The sequence below is a fragment of the Oncorhynchus kisutch genome, unplaced genomic scaffold (genome assembly GCF_002021735.2).
Source record: "Oncorhynchus kisutch isolate 150728-3 unplaced genomic scaffold, Okis_V2 scaffold898, whole genome shotgun sequence".
Taxonomy (NCBI): Eukaryota; Metazoa; Chordata; class Actinopteri; order Salmoniformes; family Salmonidae; genus Oncorhynchus; species Oncorhynchus kisutch.
Window position 1 is genome coordinate 81,189 of NW_022262843.1, and position 23,042 is coordinate 104,230.

Sequence of the window (23,042 nt, forward strand, 5' to 3'; positions counted from 1 at the left end):
ACAACATTTCCTGCTACGTCTATGCGTGAGGACCTTTAGTGAATGCAGCCCCAGAGCGTGTCGGGTTTCAGTGAGTGGGTGGGGTTTTGTGCGAGGGCTTTTGTTACGTCATTATGTTCTACCCTATCAACGTCCTAGACGGGACAGTGTACTCGCATATCACCCAGCATACGTTGCAACTCTGAGGCAGAGGTTAGAACATTACAACACACGAGGTAGCCATTATTATCCCTAGCAGTTTCCTGTCTATACAATATCCTGTGGGAACCTTCTATGGGTGGTTTTTGAGCCTCTGAAGGTCTGTTTGACCCCAACCTGGATCCGAAACGTCAGGGGGGTTGTGCTCTATATATGAGGGCCTCTCCTATGTCTGTATTGTGCTCGCTTCGGCAGCACATATACTAAAATTGGAACGATACAGAGAAGATTAGCATGGCCCCTGCGCAAGGATGACACGCAAATTCGTGAAGCGTTCCTTATTTTGACCCCTTTTACCCCGATATATAAGGGGGGACATCCATCTTCTTCCTAGTATTACCCATAAGAAAATGTTTTAAATCCCATTGGAAATGGTGCCATAATGGCAGTGACTTCATGTTAATGTTGTTCCAATACCTCCATCTGGTGGCCACATAGCGCTATTGCATACATTGGTAACAACAAAACTAAGGAGATGATTGTGGACTTCAGGAAACAGCAGAGGGAACACCCCCCTATCCACATCGATGGAACAGTAGTGGAGAGGTTAGCAAGTTTTAAGTTCCTCGGCATACACAGACAAACTGAATTGGTCCACCCACACAGACAGCATCGTGAAGAAGGCGCAGCAGCGCCTCTTCAACCTCAGGAGGCTGAAGAAATTTGGCTTGTCACCAAAAGCACTCACAAACTTCTACAGATGCACAATCGAGAGCATCCTGGCGGGCTGTATCACCGCCTGGTACGGCAACTGCTCCGCCCACAACCGTAAGGCTCTCCAGAGGGTAGTGAGGTCTGCACAACGCATCACCGGGGGCAAACTACCTGCCCTCCAGGACACCTACACCACCTGATGTTACAGGAAGGCCATAAAGATCATCAAGGACAACAACCACCCGAGCCACTGCCTGTTCACCCCGCTATCATCCAGAAGGCGAGGTCAGTACAGGTGCATCAAAGCTGGGACCGAGAGACTGAAAAACAGCTTCTATCTCAAGGCCATCAGACTGTTAAACAGCCACCACTAACATTGAGTGGCTGCTGCCAACACACTGACTCAACTCCAGCCACTTTAATAATGGGAATTGATGGGAAATGATGTAAAATATATGACTAGCCACTTTAAACAATGCTACCTAATATAATGTTTACATACCCTACATTATTAATCTCATATGTATACGTATATACTGTACTCTATATCATCTACTGCATCTTTATGTAATACATGTATCACTAGCCACTTTAACTATGCCACTTTGTTTACATACTCATCTCATATGTATATACTGTACTCGATACCATCTACTGTATCTTGCCTATGCCGCTCTGTACCATCACTCATTCATATCTTTATGTACATATTCTTTATCCCCTTACACTTGTGTGTATAAGACAGTAGTTTTGGAATTGTTAGTTAGATTACTTGTTGGTTATTACTGCATTGTCGGAAACTAGAAGCACAAGCATTTCGCTACACTCGCATTAACATCTGCTAACCATGTGTATGTGACAAATAACATTTGATTTGATTTGGTATTTTCACTAACAGTGATAATTTCCCAAGATGGCGTAGCAGTGAAGACGTGTCTCGTGTACTTTTGTATTTTTCGGATTTTTTTTGTATATATATATTTCAATTTTATTTTCGATCTATTTTCAATTTTTTATTCGATTATACCTTCCGGTAACCTGCCTCACCCAATGTGATACGGTATCGCTATTATTTTTTATTTTAGAACACATTCAGGAACCTCCAGAAGCTAACCAGATTTGTGTCAAATCTTGTTGTCCGGTCCTCTGGCAGTCTCTATGGGGGTGCCACAGGGTTCAATTCTCGCCCATTCTCTCACCTCTCTCTACTACTCTTCTGTGTCGCTCTATTCTCTCTCCTCTCAATTCAATTCAATTCAATTCAAGGGCTTTATTGGCATGGGAAACATGTGTTAACATTGCCAAAGCAAGTGAGGTAGACAACATACAAAGTGAATATATAAAGTGAAAAACAACAAAAATGAACAGTAAACATTACACATACAGAAGTTTCAAAACAGTAAAGACATTACAAATGTCATATTATATATATATACAGTGTTCTAACAATGTACAAATGGCTAAAGGACACAAGATAAATAAATAACCTCTCTCTGTCTCTACTACTCTTCTGTGTCGCTCTATTCTGCTTCTCTCACTACTAAATGGGGAGTTGGTTATAAGTATCTTTGGCCAGGCCATGTTGCAGAGAGCGGGGGAAGGGTGGGGAACAAAGACCAGGGGAAGAGCAACTACAACCAGCAGGGGGAGGAGTCCAAAAGCTTATTACACTACATTTTAGTCTAGAATCATTCCTTATAATAATCAATTAAATGTCTCTACATCTATAACTAAAGTCAAAATGTCACAAAACAGCAGTTTTTACAATTGATCACTGATCACTTTCTTTCTTACCAAACAGCAAATTTTCACGTAAGGTACACGATTTTAAAACCCCCATGTTAGGGTATTTTTGACGTAGGCTTCACAACATTTCCTGCTACGTCTATGCGTGAGGACCTTTAGTGAATGCAGCCCCAGAGCGTGTCGGGTTTCAGTGAGTGGGTGGGGTTTTGTGCGAGGGCTTTTGTTACGTCATTATGTTCTACCCTATCAACGTCCTAGACGGGACAGTGTACTCGCATATCACCCAGCATACGTTGCAACTCTGAGGCAGAGGTTAGAACATTACAACACACGAGGTAGCCATTATTATCCCTAGCAGTTTCCTGTCTATACAATATCCTGTGGGAACCTTCTATGGGTGGTTTTTGAGCCTCTGAAGGTCTGTTTGACCCCAACCTGGATCCGAAACGTCAGGGGGGTTGTGCTCTATATATGAGGGCCTCTCCTATGTCTGTATTGTGCTCGCTTCGGCAGCACATATACTAAAATTGGAACGATACAGAGAAGATTAGCATGGCCCCTGCGCAAGGATGACACGCAAATTCGTGAAGCGTTCCTTATTTTGACCCCTTTTACCCCGATATATAAGGGGGGACATCCATCTTCCACCTAGTATTACCCATAAGAACATGTTTTAAATTCCATTGGAAATGGTGCCATAATGGCAGTGACTTCATGTTAATGTTGTTCCAATACCTCCACCTGGTGGCCACATAGCGCTATTGCATCCATTGATGTCATCACTAACAGTGATAATTTCCCAAGATGGTGTAGCAGTAAAGACGCGTTTTGTTCGTGTCTCAGATGTGATACGGTATCGCTATTATTTTTAATTTTAGAACACATTCAAGAACCTCCAGAAGCTAACCAGATTTGTGTCAAATCGGGGGGCATGTTGTCCGGTCCTCTGGCAGTCTCTATGGGGGTGCCACAGGGTTCAATTCTTGGGCCGACTCTTTTCTCTGTATATATCAATGATGTTGCTCTTGCTGGTGGTGGTAGTAGTAGTAGTAGTAGTAGTGGTAATGATGATGGTGGTAGTAGTAGTAGTGGTAATGATGGTGGTGGTAGTAGTAGTAGTACTAGTAGTAGTAGTAATGATGATGGAGGTAGTAGTAGTGGTAATGATGGTAGTAGTAGTAGTAGTAGTAGTGATGGTGGTAGTAGTAGTAGTAGTAATGATGATGGAGGTAGTAGTAGTGGTAATGATGGTAGTAGTAGTAGTAATGATGGTGGTGGTGGTAGTAATGATGATGGTAGTAGTAGGGTAATGATAGCAGTTTAGTGATGATGGTAGTAGTAGTAGTAGTAGTGGTAGTAGTGGTAATGATGATGGTGGTATGAGTAGTAGTAGTAGTAATGGTGGTGGTAGTAGTAGTAGTAGGGTGATGGTAATGATAGCAGTTTAGTGATGATGGTAGTAGTAGTAGTAGTGATGGTGGTAGTAGTAGTAATGATGGTGGTTGTAGTAGTAGGGTGATGGTAATGATAGTAGTTTAGTGATGATGGTGGTAATGAGAGAGAGAGAGAGAGAGAAAGAGGAGAGAAAGAAAGAAAGAAAGAAGAGAGAGGAAGAAAGAAAGAGAGAGAGAGAAATGAGAGAGAGAGAAAGAGAGAGAGAAAGAGGAGAGAGAGAGAGAAAGAGGAGAGAGAGAGAGAAAGAGGAGAAAGAAAGAAAGAAAGAAAGAAAGAAAGGGGAGAGAGAAAGAAAGAAAGGGGAGAAAAATGAGAGAGAAAGGAGAGCGATAGAAAGAGAAAGTAGAGAGAGAAAAGTGAGAGTAAAGAGAAAAGAGGAGAGAAAAGAGAAAGAATGGAGTGGAATGAAGAGAAGAGAAAAATAAAGGGAGAGAAAAAGAGGAAAATGGGAGGGAGAGAGAAAGAGGTTAGAGGGAAGAGAGAAAAGTGAGGGGGAAAAGAGAGAAGTTATAATGCAATGCAACCTCTGGCCTCATCTCCCCATCATGCACGTGTTAAAGGCACTGTACAGTACTGTACCTTTCTACGTTGTGTTCTGGTGAGGTGTAGGTGGAAGACAAGTCTCTGGACACAAGCCTGCAGGTTGTCTCTCTTTTAGTGACTGCATGGAATGGATACAAATACAAGACAAAGGTTGGTGCTGCTGTCTGGACTCCCAAACACAACTATATTAGCCTCTCTTCATCACGCTCTGAGCTAACTCACGTCAACAACTAAAAATGCATTGTACAAAATGTACATGTTCATATTTTCAAAAGACTCATTTCATTTTATAAAAATGTTGTACAGGAATAATTAGCTAATAAATGCTAAATATTTCTTAGTGTACTATTGTACCTGAGGTATACTAATGAGGCAACAACGCCATTTTGACATGCCCAGAAAAGTAACAAAATTAACAACAGCTAACTAATTAGCACATTAAACATGACATATACATCGTCACATTTCACAACATACCTGCATGGAATGGATACAAATACAAAGCAAAGCTTGATGCTGCAGTCTGGACTGCCATACACAACTATATTAGCCTGATAAAAGACAAAATAGTGCTGAATTCCTGTCAGAAAACTCACGCTGTCTGCACCTGAGAGACCCGCAAAGGTAACGGTGGCTGGGCAAGCCTTGCAAAGTTGCAGTCAAACATTATCCCCATTCACACTAATATATATTCCTAAAAACTGTAGCGCAACACTAAATCAATGACGGTATAATTTTCGGTTGTCTTTTTTGGGACATTTGCTTACAATGTGCATTAAAAAGAGCGGAGCGTACATAACACATACCTCTCCTCATCAGGCTCTGAGCAAACCGAGGAGTAAAAGCATGGCTCCCGTTGATGACCTCACAGCATTAACACCATGTAGAAAATAAACACAATACAATAGTTCACTCTTGAAAGTAGTGTAACACATCTCAAAATAACCTTAAAACAATTAATTATAATAAATGAGGGATTTTCGGTGAAATAAAGTATATGTTATAAATAAAGTATATGTTATACCTGTAATACATACGTAGCCTTTGCTTCTACACAGGTGTTGTGTCGAAAATCTCCCCTCTGACACACTCCCCCCCCCCCCCCATGCTTCTACACAGGTGTTGTGTCGAAAATCTCCCCTCTGACACACTCCCCCCCCCCCCCCCCCCCCCCATCGCGTTCCTCGTCACTGTGACTTGCTTGCTAGTTGACATTTCTGCTCTTCACTCTGTCAGTTTAGCCTACATTTCACTGATCTTAGTAGCAGAAAGCATTTTTGTCTGCAGTTTTCAGTTTGGCTATTTGTTTCAAGTGTATGTGGCGGTTCTAGCTTGTATGTCGCCCTGGGCGAACCGCCCCTTCAGCGCCCGCTCCGCACCGTGTTGCCCCGGGCAAGATGCCCCTGGGCGAACCCCCCTTCAGCGTCCGCCCCGCACCGTGTTGCCCCGGGCAAGATGCCCCTGGGCGAACCCCCCCTTCAGCGTCCGCCCCGCACCGTGTTGCCCCGGGCAAGATGCCCCTGGGCGGCTGCCCATGTCGCCTGTACCTAAATCCGCTACTGATTGTTGTATTAGTCTATAAATAAATCTCTTTGCCATAATTCGTCATCTCTCCCATGTCTTATTCAACTAGTATGTTTGAAAGTATAAGGATAATAATTCAGACATAGTCGTCCTGAAATGTTTATTTCCAACATTTTACTCCCTCTATGTTTAATATAACACACATACATTAATTATTCATGTCGGTCGCCTTTTTCTGACGTGAAGTTTGTTCTATAGAAACTATTTGACTCTGATGTGTGTCACAGAAAGTATTTGACTCGAGACACAAAATTAAGAAAATTAGAAGGCAGGGGGTGGATTCTGGCAGGGGGATTTTCGGCACAACACTGGTACCTAACTTACTTGATGTTGGCTAGAAGCCAGCATTTATCTGCATTTGGAGAAAGTTGTGAACTCATTATCTTTTGGACACCCAAAGCTATGAAAATATGTATGTAATGAATGGAACTAGTCTGGGCTGTAGTCTGGTTAGCGAACATTCCACTCCTTGTAACATTACAGAGACTTACAACCAGGCTGCAATGAAACAGTGTTGATCATATAATAGATGTATCATGTGTTAGTTTAATGATGTGAAAATCATGATATTTCCCTTGCATTTCAATCCACACATGCATATGGGTCTGTAATGTATTGCATTGTTATCTAGGTATTCAATCCCTTTTTAAATGATGCAAGACTACTTTACAATGATGGCAATTATGCAGTAATTTAATCTAATTTGCCCATGTGGATCTGACATGCATCAAATGTTACATAACTTTGCATGCTTTCCATAAATGCAATGTACTGATGAAATTCCCCCCATAAATAATACAAAGGCAAGAAATGCAACATTAGGCCAACCTGACTAGCGGGGAAAGTGTTAAAAACCGTATCTAGCGATCGTCAACACGATAGGATCTGAATGGAGGAAGAGACGTGTCACACACACCCGTGTAGACAGTTTTCACAGTCTTCTTGTTATGAAGTCAATCAACTGTATTCCCTTCTCAAGTATTGGTTAACATATGGAATATACACAACCTTGGCAGTGGTGTCAAGTTGTCTGGATGTCATTTGGGTGGAGGGCCATGTACACGATACACACGGGAAACTGTTGAGCGTGACAAATCCAGCAGCGTTGCAGTTCATGACAAACTCAAACCGATGCGCCTGGCACCTACTACCATACCCTGTTCAAAGGCACTTAAATATTTTGTCTTGCCCATCCCCCTCTGAATGGCACACATACACAGTCCATGTCTCAAGGCTTAAAAATCCTTCTTTAACCTGTCTCCTCCCCTTCATCTGCACTGAAGTAGACATCAATAAGGGAGTCTTTTTTTTAACTAGGCAAGTCAGTTCAGAACAAATTCTTACTTTCAATGACGGCCTAGGAACAGCCTGTTCCGAACGACAGATTTGTACCTTGTCAGCTCGGGGGTTTGAACTTGCAACCTTCCGGTTACTAGTCCAACGCTCTAACCACTAGGCTACTTTGCCACCCCAACATTCACCTGGTCAGTCTATGTCATGGAAAGAGCAGGTGTTCATAATGTTTTGAACAAACAGGACACGCACACCTCTGAGAATCACGCAGTGCTGCTGGGCTGGCCAAAGGCACAGTCGGGTCACACATGTCGCTTTGAATGGGTCGGTTGTGTGAAGAGGACACAAATAACTTTGTCCTTTTAAAAATATTTATATTGAGTGAAAACGTCTTCGCAAATCGTGATTTTATCAGGAGAGAAGATATTCCATGCAGCAAAAAATCAGATTATTTATTTCTCTCTCTGTCTCTCTGTCTCTTTGTCTCTGTGTCTCTGTGTCTCTCTGTCTCTGTGTCTCTCTGTCTCTGTGTCTCTCTGTCTCTTTGTCTCTGTGTCTCTCTGTCTCTGTGTCTCTCTGTCTCTGTGTCTCTCTGTCTCTGTGTCTCTCTGTCTCTTTGTCTCTCTGTCTCTCTGTCTCTTTGTCTCTCTGTCTCTTTGTCTCTCTGTCTCTGTGTCCAGCTGTGTCTATGGCGCGCAGCTCATCATCTGCATTGTTTGTGATACCGGGAGCACGGGTCCAGGTCCGTTGCATTTCTAACTGCTACTCTAACCATGGGGAGAAAACGGTCGGCTGAAAACACTCTGGCTCAGGGGCGAATGACCGCACACCGAGAGGCGAGCTAGCAGAGGCTGTTAATTCAACAACCAAATGCAATTGATTTTACATACAAGAACACCAGAAGCTATCGTCAGAGCTTTGGACTCTAAACTTTTATATTTCTTAGTTTTTCTTGTCTAAAACTTCCCCGATATTGGGTGTTTGCACTGGAGAGAACGGAAGGTGAGTACATCATAAGAGATGGAGGGAGAGGGGGTCTCATTTAAGGTTAACTTCAGTGTATCAATGTGGTATCATGTGGTATATGCAGTACTTAGATGTAGAAATGCAACCAGTGTTTCTGGCTCTCCCTCTCTTCTGCACTTCCTTTTCTCCGCATGCTCTCTCTTCCTATATTTCTCTCTTTCTACATCTCTCTCTCTCTCTCTCTTCCTCTCTCTCTCTCTAGGTCTCTCTATCTAGGTCTCTATCTCTCTCTCTCTAGGTGTCTCTCTCTCTATAGATCTCTTTCTCTAGGTCTTTCTCTCTGTCTTTCTGTCTCTCTCTCTCTCCATGTCTCTCTCTATCTAGGTTTCTATCTCGCTCTCTCCAGGTCTCTATCTCTCTCTCTCTCTGTCTCTCTCTTTCTCTCTATAGATCTCTTTCTCTAGGTCTTTCTCTCTGTCTTTCTGTCTCTCTCTCTCTCCATGTCTCTCTCTCTCTAGGTCTCTCTCTCGCTCTCTCCAGGTCTCTATCTCTCTCTCTCTCTGTCTCTCTCTTTCTCTCTATAGATCTCTTTCTCTAGGTTTCTCTCTCTATGTCTCTCTCTAGGAATCTCTCTCTCTCCTCTGCCATCAAGAGTGGAGTAGATGGAGATGAAGGGGGAAGGAGGAGGGAGACATCTTTTGATCTTTAAATCAATAACCTAGAAACAGTTGGTTGACCATTACTATGGTATCACTGGGATGGTAAAGGCTCAATATACATCTCAGACTAGAGGGAAGAGGGGATACAACTCAGACTAGAGGGAAGAGGGGAGACAACTCAGACTAGAGAGAAGAGGGGATACAACTCAGACTAGAGGGAAGAGGGGATACAACTCAGACTAGAGAGAAGAGGGGATACAACTCAGACGAGAGGGAAGAGGGGATACAACTCAGACTAGAGGGAAGAGGGGATACAACTCAGACTAGAGGGGAGAAGAGGAGACAGGTTGAAGGGAATAAAATAGTTGTTGTTATCTATCTTCTCCTCTCACTCTCCTTCTCCTCTCCTTTTCTGTCTGTCTGTCTGTCTGTCTGTCTGTCTGTCTGTCTGTCTGTCTGTCTGTCTGTCTGTCTGTCTGTCTGTCTGTCTGTCTGTCTGTCTGTCTGTCTGTCTGTCTGTCTGTCTGTCTGTCTGTCTGTCTGTCTGTCTGTCTGTCTGTCTGTCTGTCTGTCTGTCTGTCTGTCTGTGTACAGATGAAGTGGGTAACAGGTGTGTGTGATGGTGGTCTCTTCACAGAGAGCTACTGTAACATCTGCAATGCTCAACTCATCTCAGTGTCTCAACGCGTGGCACACTACGAGGTTAGTCTCTCTCTCACACACACACACACACACACCTGTAAATACTAAATAACTTGTAACAGTTTAATTAGTCTTGTCTCTTGTCGTTCAGAGTAAGAAACATGGCAACAAGGTCCGTCTCTTCTACATGCTTCACCCTGAGGACGGAGGCCCTCCCTCCAAGAGACTGAGACCTGACAACGCTGTACGGCTGTCTGTGTGTGTGTCAGTGTTTGTCTCTTTCTCGCATCCCTTCTCTCTCTTTCTCTACCTCTTCCTCTGCTAGGCCAACTAACAGTCAGTCAGACAGAATGTTACATCTTCCTCTGCTAGGCCAACTAACAGTCAGTCAGACAGAATGGTACCTCTTCCTCTTCTAGGCCAACTAACAGTCAGTCAGACAGAATGTTACCTCTTCCTCTGCTAGGCCAACTAACAGTCAGTCAGACAGAATGTTACCTCTTCCTCTTCCTCTGCTAGGCCAACTAACAGTCAGTCAGACAGAATGGTACCTCTTCCTCTGCTAGGCCAACTAACAGTCAGTCAGACAGAATGTTACCTCTTCCTCTTCCTCTGCTAGGCCATATAACAGTCAGTCAGACAGAATGTTACATCTTCCTCTGCTAGGCCAACTAACAGTCAGTCAGACAGAATGGTACCTCTTCCTCTGCTAGGCCAACTAACAGTCAGTCAGACAGAATGTTACATCTTCCTCTGCTAGGCCAACTAACAGTCAGTCAGACAGAATGGTACCTCTTCCTCTTCCTCTGCTAGGCCAACTAACAGTCAGTCAGACAGAATGTTACCTCTTCCTCTGCTAGGCCAACTAACAGTCAGTCAGACAGAATGGTACCTCTTCCTCTGCTAGGCCAACTAACAGTCAGTCAGACAGAATGTTACCTCTTCCTCTTCCTCTGCTAGGCCAACTCTTTGTACGTGCAGTGTGTGTGTGTGTGTGTGTGTGTGTGTGTGTGTACATTCAAAGCGCTCTGTCCCCATGGGGGGCACTGGTCCAGCAGTCCTGTGGGTCTGCAGATAAAACTCAGCTTCCTTTGATCTCTGCAATGAATTGGGGAGGTTGAATCTCTCTCACACAAACACACACATCTCTCTCTCATTCTCTCTCCTCTCTCTCTTTCTCTCCTATTTCTGTCTCCTCCAGGATAGCGAGGAGACAGCTGTGGATGGTAACAAGTGTTGTAGTCTGTGTAACATGTTCTTTACCTCAGCCATAGTGGCCCAGTCCCACTACCAGGGAAAGACTCATGCTAAGAGCGTCAAACTAGTGTTGGGCTCCTCACCTACTATTTCTACTACCCCTCCCACAGGTAACACACACACACGCTTTCCAATACACACACACACACACACACACATACGTTTTCCAATTCACACACACACACACACACACACACACACACACACACACACACACACACACACACACACACACACACACACACACACACACACACACACACACACACACACACACACACACACACACACACACACACACACACAGTTTTCCAATACACACACACACTTTCCTTAATAAACATGTTTCATGAATACATATATGAATATATATGAATCCTTATTTCCTGTGACACAGACTCCTCCCCCAGTTCATCCGACACGCACCCTCTGCCAATGCCGCCTCCCCCAGCCCCTCCCATTACCTGGCTAGTGACCAATGGCAACACAGCGTGTAGGTCGTGCTTCCTGTGTGGGGCTTGGTTCAACAACCCAGCGATGGCCCAGCAGCACTACGAGGGGAAGAAGCACCGGCGGAACGCAGCCAGGAGACAACTACTGGAACAACTAGCTGATAACCTGGACAGCAACCAGAACACAGGTTAGAGGTCAGGAATACAGCCAGGAGACAACTACTGGAACAACTAGCTGATAACCTGGACAGCAACCAGAACACAGGTTAGAGGTCAGGAATATAGCCAGGAGACAACTACTGGAACAACTAGCTGATAACCTGGACAGCAACCAGAACACAGGTTAGAGGTCAGGGGTCAGGAATACAGCCAGGAGACAACTACTGGAACAACTAGCTGATAACCTGGACAGCAAGCAGAACACAGGTTAGAGGTCAGGAATACAGCCAGGAGACAACTACTGGAACAACTAGCTGATAACCTGGACAGCAACCAGAACACAGGTTAGAGGTCAGGGGTCAGGAATACAGCCAGGTGACAACTACTGGAACAACTAGCTGATAACCTGGACAGCAACCAGAACACAGGTTAGAGGTCAGGGGTTAGAGGTCAAGGATTAGAGGTCAGGGGTTAGAGGTCAGGAATACAGCCAGGGCACGACTTCTGGAACAACTGACTGATCATTTGGATATGAAGCAGAACACATGTTAGAGGTCAGCTGTTAGAGATCAGAGGTTTGGGAGATTAGAGGTCAAACTAGGGTCAAAGGTTATGGCAGGTGTAGCTAGGCTCAGGGTCTAAGATTATATAAAGTATGATTACAGGACCGGTGTTATGGTGGATTTAGGGGGCGTGGCCCACCCTACCATACCCTTCCTATAGATGATTTATTTGACCTAGATGCACGCCGACAGAGACAAATACATCTCAGATAAAGCATCGGAGCGAACGGCTAATAGTAGGTTAACACCATCTGCTTTAAGTCACTCAGGAAACAGAGCCTGATATTATATAAGAACGGCTAATAGTAGGTTAACACCATCTGCTTTAAGTCACTCAGGAAACAGAGCCTGATATTATATAAGAACGGCTAATAGTAGGTTAACACCATCTGCTTTAAGTCACTCAGGAAACAGAGCCTGATATTATATAAGAACGGCTAATAGTAGGTTAACACCATCTGCTTTAAGTCACTCAGGAAACAGAGCCTGATATTATATAAGAACGGCTAATAGTAGGTTAACACCATCTGCTTTAAGTCACTCAGGAAACAGAGCCTGATATCATAGAAGAACGGCTAAGAGCAGGTTAACACCATCTGCTTTAAGTCACTCAGGAAACAGAGCCTGATATCATAGAAGAACGGCTAATAGTAGGTTAACACCATCTGCTTTAAGTCACTCAGGAAACAGAGCCTGATATCATAGAAGAACGGCTAATAGTAGGTTAACACCATCTGCTTTAAGTCACTCAGGAAACAGAGCCTGATATCATAGAAGAACGGCTAATAGTAGGTTAACACCATCTGCTTTAAGTCACTCAGGAAACAGAGCCTGATATCATAGAAGAACGGCTAATAGTAGGTTAACACCATCTGCTTTAAGTCACTCAGGAAACAGAGCCTGATATCATAGAAGAACGGCTAATAGTAGGTTAACACCATCTGCTTTAAGTCACTCAGGAAACAGAGCCTGATATCATAGAAGAACGGCTAATAGTAGGTTAACACCATCTGCTTTAAGTCACTCAGGAAACAGAGCCTGATATCATAGAAGAACGGCTAATAGTAGGTTAATACCATCTGCTTTAAGTCACTCAGGAAACAGAGCCTGATATCATAGAAGAATGGCTAATAGTAGGTTAACACCATCTGCTTTAAGTCACTCAGGAAACAGAGCCTGATATCATAGAAGAACGGCTAATAGTAGGTTAACACCATCTGCTTTAAGTCACTCAGGAAACAGAGCCTGATATCATAGAAGAACGGCTAATAGTAGGTTAACACCATCTGCTTTAAGTCACTCAGGAAACAGAGCCTGATATCATAGAAGAACGGCTAATAGTAGGTTAACACCATCTGCTTTAAGTCACTCAGGAAACAGAGCCTGATATCATAGAAGAACGGCTAAGAGTAGGTTAACACCATCTGCTTTAAGTCACTCAGGAAACAGAGCCTGATATCATAGAAGAACGGCTAAGAGCAGGTTAACACCATCTGCTTTAAGTCACTCAGGAAACAGAGCCTGATATCACAGAAGAACGGCTAATAGTAGGTTAACACCATCTGCTTTAAGTCACTCAGGAAACAGAGCCTGATATCATAGAAGAACGGCTAATAGTAGGTTAACACCATCTGCTTTAAGTCACTCAGGAAACAGAGCCTGATATCACAGAAGAACGGCTAATAGTAGGTTAACACCATCTGCTTTAAGTCACTCAGGAAACAGAGCCTGATATCATAGAAGAACGGCTAATAGTAGGTTAACACCATCTGCTTTAAGTCACTCAGGAAACAGAGCCTGATATCATAGAAGAACGGCTAATAGTAGGTTAACACCATCTGCTTTAAGTCACTCAGGAAACAGAGCCTGATATCATAGAAGAACGGCTAAGAGTAGGTTAACACCATCTGCTTTAAGTCACTCAGGAAACAGAGCCTGATATCATAGAAGAACGGCTAAGAGCAGGTTAACACCATCTGCTTTAAGTCACTCAGGAAACAGAGCCTGATATCACAGAAGAACGGCTAATAGTAGGTTAACACCATCTGCTTTAAGTCACTCAGGAAACAGAGCCTGATATCATAGAAGAACGGCTAATAGTAGGTTAACACCATCTGCTTTAAGTCACTCAGGAAACAGAGCCTGATATCATAGAAAAACGGCTAATAGTAGGTTAACACCATCTGCTTTAAGTCACTCAGGAAACAGAGCCTGATATCATAGAAGAACGGCTAATAGTAGGTTAACACCATCTGCTTTAAGTCACTCAGGAAACAGAGCCTGATATCATAGAAGAACGGCTAATAGTAGGTTAACACCATCTGCTTTAAGTCACTCAGGAAACAGAGCCTGATATCATAGAAGAACGGCTAATAGTAGGTTAACACCATCTGCTTTAAGTCACTCAGGAAACAGAGCCTGATATCATAGAAGAATGGCTAATAGTAGGTTAACACCATCTGCTTTAAGTCACTCAGGAAACAGAGCCTGATATCATAGAAGAACGGCTAATAGTAGGTTAACACCATCTGCTTTAAGTCACTCAGGAAACAGAGCCTGATATCATAGAAGAACGGCTAATAGTAGGTTAACACCATCTGCTTTAAGTCACTCAGGAAACAGAGCCTGATATCATAGAAGAACGGCTAATAGTAGGTTAACACCATCTGCTTTAAGTCACTCAGGAAACAGAGCCTGATATCATAGAAGAACGGCTAATAGTAGGTTAACACCATCTGCTTTAAGTCACTCAGGAAACAGAGCCCGATATCATAGAAGAACGGCTAATAGTAGGTTAACACCATCTGCTTTAAGTCACTCAGGAAACAGAGCCTGATATCATAGAAGAACGGCTAATAGTAGGTTAACACCATCTGCTTTAAGTCACTCAGGAAACAGAGCCTGATATCATAGAAGAACGGCTAATAGTAGGTTAACACCATCTGCTTTAAGTCACTCAGGAAACAGAGCCTGATATCATAGAAGAACGGCTAATAGTAGGTTAACACCATCTGCTTTAAGTCACTCGGGAAACAGAGCCTGATATCATAGAAGAACGGCTAATAGTAGGTTAACACCATCTGCTTTAAGTCACTCAGGAAACAGAGCCTGATATCATAGAAGAACGGCTAATAGTAGGTTAACACCATCTGCTTTAAGTCACTCAGGAAACAGAGCCTGATATCATAGAAGAACGGCTAATAGTAGGTTAACACCATCTGCTTTAAGTCACTCAGGAAACAGAGCCTGATATCATAGAAGAACGGCTAATAGTAGGTTAACACCATCTGCTTTAAGTCACTCAGGAAACAGAGCCTGATATCATAGAAGAACGGCTAATAGTAGGTTAACACCATCTGCTTTAAGTCACTCAGGAAACAGAGCCTGATATCATAGAAGAACGGCTAATAGTAGGTTAACACCATCTGCTTTAAGTCACTCAGGAAACAGAGCCTGATATCATAGAAGAACGGCTAATAGTAGGTTAACACCATCTGCTTTAAGTCACTCAGGAAACAGAGCCTGATATCATAGAAGAACGGCTAATAGTAGGTTAACACCATCTGCTTTAAGTCACTCAGGAAACAGAGCCTGATATTATATAAGAACGGCTAATAGTAGGTTAACACCATCTGCTTTAAGTCACTCAGGAAACAGAGCCTGATATTATATAAGAACGGCTAATAGTAGGTTAACACCATCTGCTTTTTAAGTCACTCAGGAAACAGAGCCTGATATTATATAAGAACGGCTAATAGTAGGTTAACACCATCTGCTTTAAGTCTTTCAAGAAGATCTAAACGAATGTTCCCATGAAACTGATTGACATCAAATTATTGACGTGCAGTTTGGACCTTTCACCTGTAAAACGTGAAGAATTATCATTAAAGCAGACGGTGTTAACTATTAGACGTTCTTCTATGATATCAGGCTCTGTTTCCTGGGTGGATTAAAGCAGACGGTGTTAACTATTAGATGTTCTTATATGATATCAGGCTCTGTTTCCTGAGTGGATTAAAGCAGACGGTGTTAACTATTAGACGTTCTTATATGATATCAGGCTCTGTTTCCTGAGTGGATTAAAGCAGACGGTGTTAACTATTAGACGTTCTTATATGATATCAGGCTCTGAAACAATAATTCAGGATTCCACATTACAAAATACAAACATTTGAGACTGATCAACAAGTAGCCTATCCGAACACTGAGTTTGCATGCTTAGCAACAATATAAGCTCAAGAAACTCCTGTACTCTCTGATGGGCATGTTTCCAGGCCTGCATGCCTCCTTTAACAAATGCACTATCACTGGCTGAAGGTTTTGCAAATGCAAGACAAACTGAGCAGAACAAGTAGTGAGTTACTTCATAGAATGTCAGCCATTTTCTGTTTGCGACATCATTGGAGTGGAATACATTGGGAATCACTCTTTGGGGGCTTTGTTTTGGGTGGTACTGAAAAAATAAGTCAAAATCCTTGGACTGAGGACAGGAAAAATTATCAAATGTATTTTCAGTGCTTTCACTGTCCCTTTCTATATTTCCATGTACTGGGCTCTGAACCTCTCTCTCTCTCTCTGCACATCTGGCTGCTCTGCAGAATGAGACTAACATTGTAAATAACCTAAACTTAAACTTGTATTACTTGTGCAGTCATCGATTGTCTGCACCCCGATTACAGTCCTACAGATAATCTCATAAATAAAGAACATATGAATCTAAAATCATAGCCTACATGTTTAGGGTTGTGCTCTTACGTTGTACCTGAAGGTTCCTGCTCTGAGTCTGACTCTGAACTGACCACCACCTCCAATTCTGCAGGAGCACCTGAAGCTCTAGTGCTGCTGCTGCTTCCTTCTCCACCTCTCTAGTGCTGCTGCTTCCTTCTCCACCTCTCTAGTGCTGCTGCTGCTTCCTTCTCCACCTCTCTAGTGCTGCTGCTGCTTCCTTCTCCACCTCTCTAGTGCTGCTGCTGCTTCCTTCTCCACCTCTCTAGTGCTGCTGCTGCTTCCTTCTCCACCTCTCTAGTGCTGCTGCTGCTTCCTTCTCCACCTCTCTAGTGCTGCTGCTTCCTTCTCCACCTTTACAAAGAAAATACTCTATTATCATACATCACTATCATTAGTGTATCAGTAGGCTACATTAATACAGCTCTGGAAATAACTAAGAGTGGTGTCTTGAATTTTCCCAGAGCTGTATATTATTGTAGTAATGCTGGTACTAATGGCGCTAATGATCTTTGTCATTGTCTGCGCTGTGTCACACAGGCTACTGTGTTACGTTCATGGTTAGGTTACTGTAGCCTGTTTCGCTGTACAGTGTATGTGCACTTTCCCTAGCTGATGTGGCATGAGTCATGACCCAATGCTGGCAAGTCCATAGTCCAGGTTTACCATTTTTTTTACTAGTTGAAACATATTGCCTTCAATATCATATTATGATCGCTATGTTGCACTCATTTTTATTTTACCCCTTTTCTCCCCAATTTCGTGGTATCCAATTGTTTTTAGTAGCTACTACCCAATGATACAACTTATCCACGAAGACGTGCAAACTGTTTAGCCGACCGGCAGTTGTGCCACTATTATTAGCTGGGCTACTTAGCTAACCATGCTGGGTGTGTGTGTTTTAGCTAGTGTTTTTGACTGACCTGGTCCCTTACTGGCGAACATGTCACTTATTTTTGCAGCATTTAGCTGCGTCTGTGGCAAGGGCCTTTCTCTTTTAATTCTCTCCCTCTCTGCTCCACCTTTCCTTTTCGTCCATTTCGCCGTGCGACTTGTCTGAAATGTTGTTGGTAGGGAAGCAGGTAGACCGTTGCTATGCGCGTCGCGGACAGGCCTGATGTCATGTTTGGGGCGCAACCTCGCGCGGGGACACAGCAGCGAGAGAGTGAGAGTGTCCCTGATGACTGGATTCTCCTCAAATTATTCCTGCTTGCTGTATTATGGCTGGTCAAGTTAACTATTCACGGTAGGAGCCAAAACGAGCCTCAGGGAACCGGGACATTAACGCGACAGCGTTAACCTACTCTTAGCCGTTCTTATATGATATTATGCGTGGTTTCCTGAGTGAATTAAAGCAGATTGTGTTAAATAACTATTAGCAGTTATTTTATCATTTCAGGCGCTGTTTCCTGAGTGAATTAACACTTGTCAGTGATGAGGGCCTATTTCGAAATGAGGTATGCCTAACTTGGTGTTTGAGGGTAACATTTGAAGATAAATGGTATGCATAGGCCTGTTCTACAATGACATCTGTCGGTACAAACTTTAATTGAGAAATTAAGATGTCGTTTAAAAAAAGTATATTTTGCGCTCCCTCACCTAAAAACATAGCACTACACCACTGAAATTGAAGGAAAGGTGGCAGGTGCACAGTGCGCTGTTCGGATCGTGGGATTATATTGGACGAAAGTGTGAAGGTAACCTACTTTTTGAAGTGATTTGTTTGACAATCAGATTGTGTTCGTGCCACATTAAAAAGGGAATACATTTTTACAGTTAAATTACACTCAAGAGTTCACACATAGGAGGTTGTGTGGAACAAAGTGGCCCCCAATGGAAATCAAATGCCCGTCCAACTGATTAGTTCTGTCCGGCCCTGTATGAATAGACAGAGATCATATCACAGGAGTCCAGGACGTGTCCATAGGAGACAGGTGTTCCAATCATTTGATTCAGTTCCATTGTGATCAAATTACAATCATTTGATTCAGTTCCATTGTGATCAAGTTCCAATCGTTTGATTCAGTTCCATTGTGATCATGTTCCGATAATTTGATTTGGTTCCATTGTGATCCATTTCCAATCATTTGATTCAGTTCCATTGTGTGTTCCTGTGTACCTCCAGGTTTGAGGAGCAGTTGCAGCTGCAGTGTGTGTGATGTCACTCTGAACTCAATAGAACAGTACTACGCACATCTCCAGGGCTCCAGACACCAAAACAAGTGAGTGAGTCTGTCTATCTGTCAGTCAGTTGGTCGGTCTATACCTCTATCTTTACCTATAATCCTGACATCTACTGCCCCCCCCCCCTCCACACACACACACACACACACACACACACACACACACACACACACACACACACACACACACACACACACACACACACACACACATAGTTTGGGAAGGGAAAGGCTGTCTGGGTTGCCAAATTGGGTAGAGAGAGGCTGGCTGGCTGGGTTGCCCGATTGGTAATGGACATGCTGGCTGGCTGGGTGGCCAGATTGGGAATGGAGAGGCTGGCTGGTTGGGTTGCCAAATTGGGCAGGGAGAGGCTGGCTAGCTGGCTTACTAGCTGAAGGGTTGGTTAACATATTATGTAAGAACAGGGTCACTGCTGGGTTGCCAGATTGTGAGTGGCAGGCTGGCTGGCTAGAGTGCCAGGTTGGTGAGGTTCTAACACACACACAAAGTGGTTCAGAGGGCTAAATGGACTGGAACCAGCTGCCTGAGAATGGAATGCAACACTGCATTCTGTCCATCTACATTATAGAGTAACGCCGGTCGGTCGGTCCATGTATTGATTGGTGTTGGTTTCTGAAAGGCTCCGAGTGATTCCATTGAGTTTAATCTCTCGGGTGTCTAATCTGACTCAGCCAATTCCTCTCTCCTTTCTCTTTGTAACCACACTGGTATTGTGCCCTAAATAGCATGGCACCCTATTCCCTATATAGTGCACGACATTTGACCAAAGCCCTATAAGCCCTGGTCAAAAGAAGTGCACTATTTAGGGAATAGGGTGCCATTTAGGGTGCATTTTGTTCCAACTCCTCAGCCAATCTCTCTCTCTGTAATGACACAATGCCTAATGAATTATAGGCGGTGGGTCTGTATGTTTTATTAGTAGAAATATTATGTGATTAATGCCACTGTTCTGTTTACCCCTCTTAGTCTCCTCCTCCTCCTCCTTTATGTATTCTTAGTGTTATAGAATGATTCTTAGTGTAATAGAATGATTCTTTGTGTTATCGAATGGTTCTTAGTGTAATAGAATGGTTCTTAGTGTAATAGAATGATTCTTAGTGTAATAGAATGATTCTTTGTGTTATCGAATGGTTCTTAGTGTAATAGAATGGTTCTTAGTGTAATAGAATGATTCTTTGTGTTATCGAATGGTTCTTAGTGTAATAGAATGGTTCTTAGTGTAATAGAATGGTTCTTAGTGTAATAGAATGATTCTTAGTGTAATAGAATGGTTCTTAGTGTAATAGAATGGTTCTTAGTGTTATAGAATTGCTTCTTTGTGTTCTAGAATTGTTCTTAGTGTTATAGAATGGTTCTTAGTGTAATAGAATGGTTCTTAGTGTTATAGAATGATTCTTTGTGTTATAGAATGGTTCTTAGTGTTATAGAATGGTTCTTCGTGTAATAGAATGGTTCTTCGTGTAATAGAATGGTTCTTAGTGTAATATAATTATTCTTAGTGTAATAGTGTTATAGAATGATTCTTTGTGTAATAGAATTATTCTTTGTGTAATAGAATGATTCTTTGTGTAATAGAATGATTCTTAGTGTAATAGAATGATTCTTTGTGTAATAGAATGATTCTTAGCTCCCAGCTCTGTTCTCATGAGTCAGTGGAATGTTGTCGGTATGACATCACCCCCACTCTTGCCCTACTCTCTTCCTCCTCCTCTTCCTCCTATCTTTTTCTCTCTCCCTCATCTCTCTCATTCTCTCTCTTTCTATCTCTAATTTATTCTGTCTGTTGTTTACACCTGTCTCTCGTCTGTTTCAGTTTGAAGCAGCACCAGAGATGTGTTGAGTCAGCCGGTCTGTGACTTCTGCCCCCCAGTGGATGGATGACCAGAGAGAAGAAGCAGCCAGAGAGAGACGGACTGGAATTGTGATGTCATCGTGTGCCGTTTGTGCCGTCACAGTGCAGAGAAGGAGGTGTGACTGGTTGGACTAAAACAGAAACAGACATAGCGATGATGTCACATGCACAAACTTTTTCTGCAAAGAGAGTTCAATGATGTCAGTCACCCACAGAAATTGACAAGAACACTTCTCACACTTTGTCATCTGACACACACACACACACACACACACAGACAGTTGTGCCAGAGTTGATTGAGTTGATTCACGTCATTAAAGTACTTTGAAACATATTTCTGTGTATCTGTCCTCACTTTTGTTGCGATTAGATGCATGTTGGATCCTTACCAGACACATGGGCATCCATCCATGTGTGTGAGAAAGAGAGAGAGAGACAGCAAGAGAGAGAGGAAGGGGGGAGAGTGAGGGGGAGATATAGAGAGATAGAAAGAGAAGGGTGGGGGGAGGGATGGATATAATGTTCTGCCCTGTGAACGGTTATTTTACACACAGCCCATAGGTCCAGTGGTACGTGAAACCTTTAGCTGTTGACTTCAGTAGACCTGAATGGACATTTGCTGTTTTGCACACACAGACACACACACACACACACACCAAAGTGTGTCCTGATCTTGTCCACATTCTGATTCTGCCTACCTTGTTTTACATGTTTCATTACATTTTGGCCCCCTCAGATCAGATCTATGCCCCTCCTGCACATCCCATGTACCCCACCCCCGCAAAGAACCTCAACATGGAAGTCACACCTACGCCCAGGCAGTGAGCAGGCAAACAGGCCCAACCCCCACTCTTACACTAGCCCAAGCCAATGGCATGTACCAGATGCTCAGCAGGCTCTGCTCACACTTACTAGCCTGAGGCCAAACCACACAACCAACAACATTGGACACTTTATTGGAACACAAAGCCTTCACTATATCATCCTGGAATATCCAAGGCCTGAGGTCATCTGCCTTTGGCCTAAAAAGAAGAAACCTGGACTTCATCAAAGAAATCAGAAATACAGACATTGTCATCCTACAAGAAACATGGTACAGAGGAGATGGACCCACTGGTTACCCTCTAGGTTACAGAGAGCTGGTCGTCTCATCCACCAAACTACCAGGTGTGAAACAGGGAAGGGACTCAGGGGGTATGCTAATTTAGCATAGAGCAGACCTAACTCACTTCATTAAATTAATCAAAACAGGAACATTTTACATTTGGCTAGAAATTCAAAAGGAAATTATCTTAACAGCGAAAAATGTCCTCGTGTGTGCTACCTATATCCCCCCACTAGAATCCACATACTTTAATGGAGACAGCTTCTCCATCCTGGAGGGGGAAATCAATCATTTCCAGGCCCAGGGTTATGTAATAGTCTGTGGCGACCTAAATGTCAGAACCGGACAAGAACCTGACACCCTCAGCACACAGGGGGACAAACACCTGCCTGCAGGTGACAGCATTCCCACCCCCATATACCCCCTAGGCACAACTATGACAACATAACCAACAGAAACGGGTCACAACTCCTGCAGCTCTGTCGCACGCTGGGTATGTACATAGTCAACGGTAGGCTTTGATGGGACTCCTATGGTAGGTTCACCTATAGCTCATCTCTTGGCAGTAGTACTGTAGACTACTTTATCACTGACCTCAACCCAGAGTCTCTCAGAGCGTTCAGTCAGCCCACTGACACCCCTATCAGACCACAGCAAAATCACAGTCTACTTGAACAGAGCAAAACTCCATCATGAGGCATGATGTGTGTGTGTGTCTTTGTGTGTGTGTCTTTGTGTGTGTGTCTTTGTGTGTGTGTGTGTGTGTGTGTAAAAAGTAAATCCAAGTAAACACACTTCCTGTTATTAAGCCAATGCTGATCATGTCTCCATACACAACTTTCCAAGTTCTGCACAGTATCTTCAGTGAAACGTTTTAAATTAAAGAAATGATTTGTCCAAAACAGTTCTGTTTTTCAGAGGGATGCATTATCTGCTGGGAAAGACTCTTTTCATTAGGTTCTATCCACACGGACCTGGTTAACA

At 43.2% G+C, this 23,042-nt stretch overlaps 2 long non-coding RNA genes and 2 other non-coding genes across 4 annotated transcripts; 3 read left to right on the forward strand and 1 right to left on the reverse strand.

The window, feature by feature from the left end:
* Positions 1-377: 377 nt before the first annotated feature.
* LOC116362905 (U6 spliceosomal RNA) lies at positions 378-484 on the forward strand. Its single transcript, XR_004207802.1, has one exon. It is a non-coding gene; the product is annotated as a U6 spliceosomal RNA (small nuclear RNA).
* Positions 485-3,095: 2,611 nt separating this feature from the next.
* LOC116362906 (U6 spliceosomal RNA) lies at positions 3,096-3,202 on the forward strand. The gene has a single exon (XR_004207803.1). It is a non-coding gene; the product is annotated as a U6 spliceosomal RNA (small nuclear RNA).
* Positions 3,203-3,667: 465 nt separating this feature from the next.
* On the reverse strand, positions 3,668-5,663 carry LOC116362901 (uncharacterized). The gene is made up of 3 exons (XR_004207799.1): positions 5,403-5,663; positions 4,633-4,714; positions 3,668-3,719 (listed from the first exon to the last, which is right to left on the reverse strand). It is a non-coding gene; the product is annotated as an uncharacterized LOC116362901 (long non-coding RNA).
* Positions 5,664-18,019: 12,356 nt separating this feature from the next.
* LOC116362898 (uncharacterized) lies at positions 18,020-21,287 on the forward strand. Its single transcript, XR_004207798.1, has 5 exons — positions 18,020-18,142; positions 18,296-18,353; positions 18,508-18,593; positions 19,022-19,118; positions 20,915-21,287. It is a non-coding gene; the product is annotated as an uncharacterized LOC116362898 (long non-coding RNA).
* Positions 21,288-23,042: the final 1,755 nt, after the last annotated feature.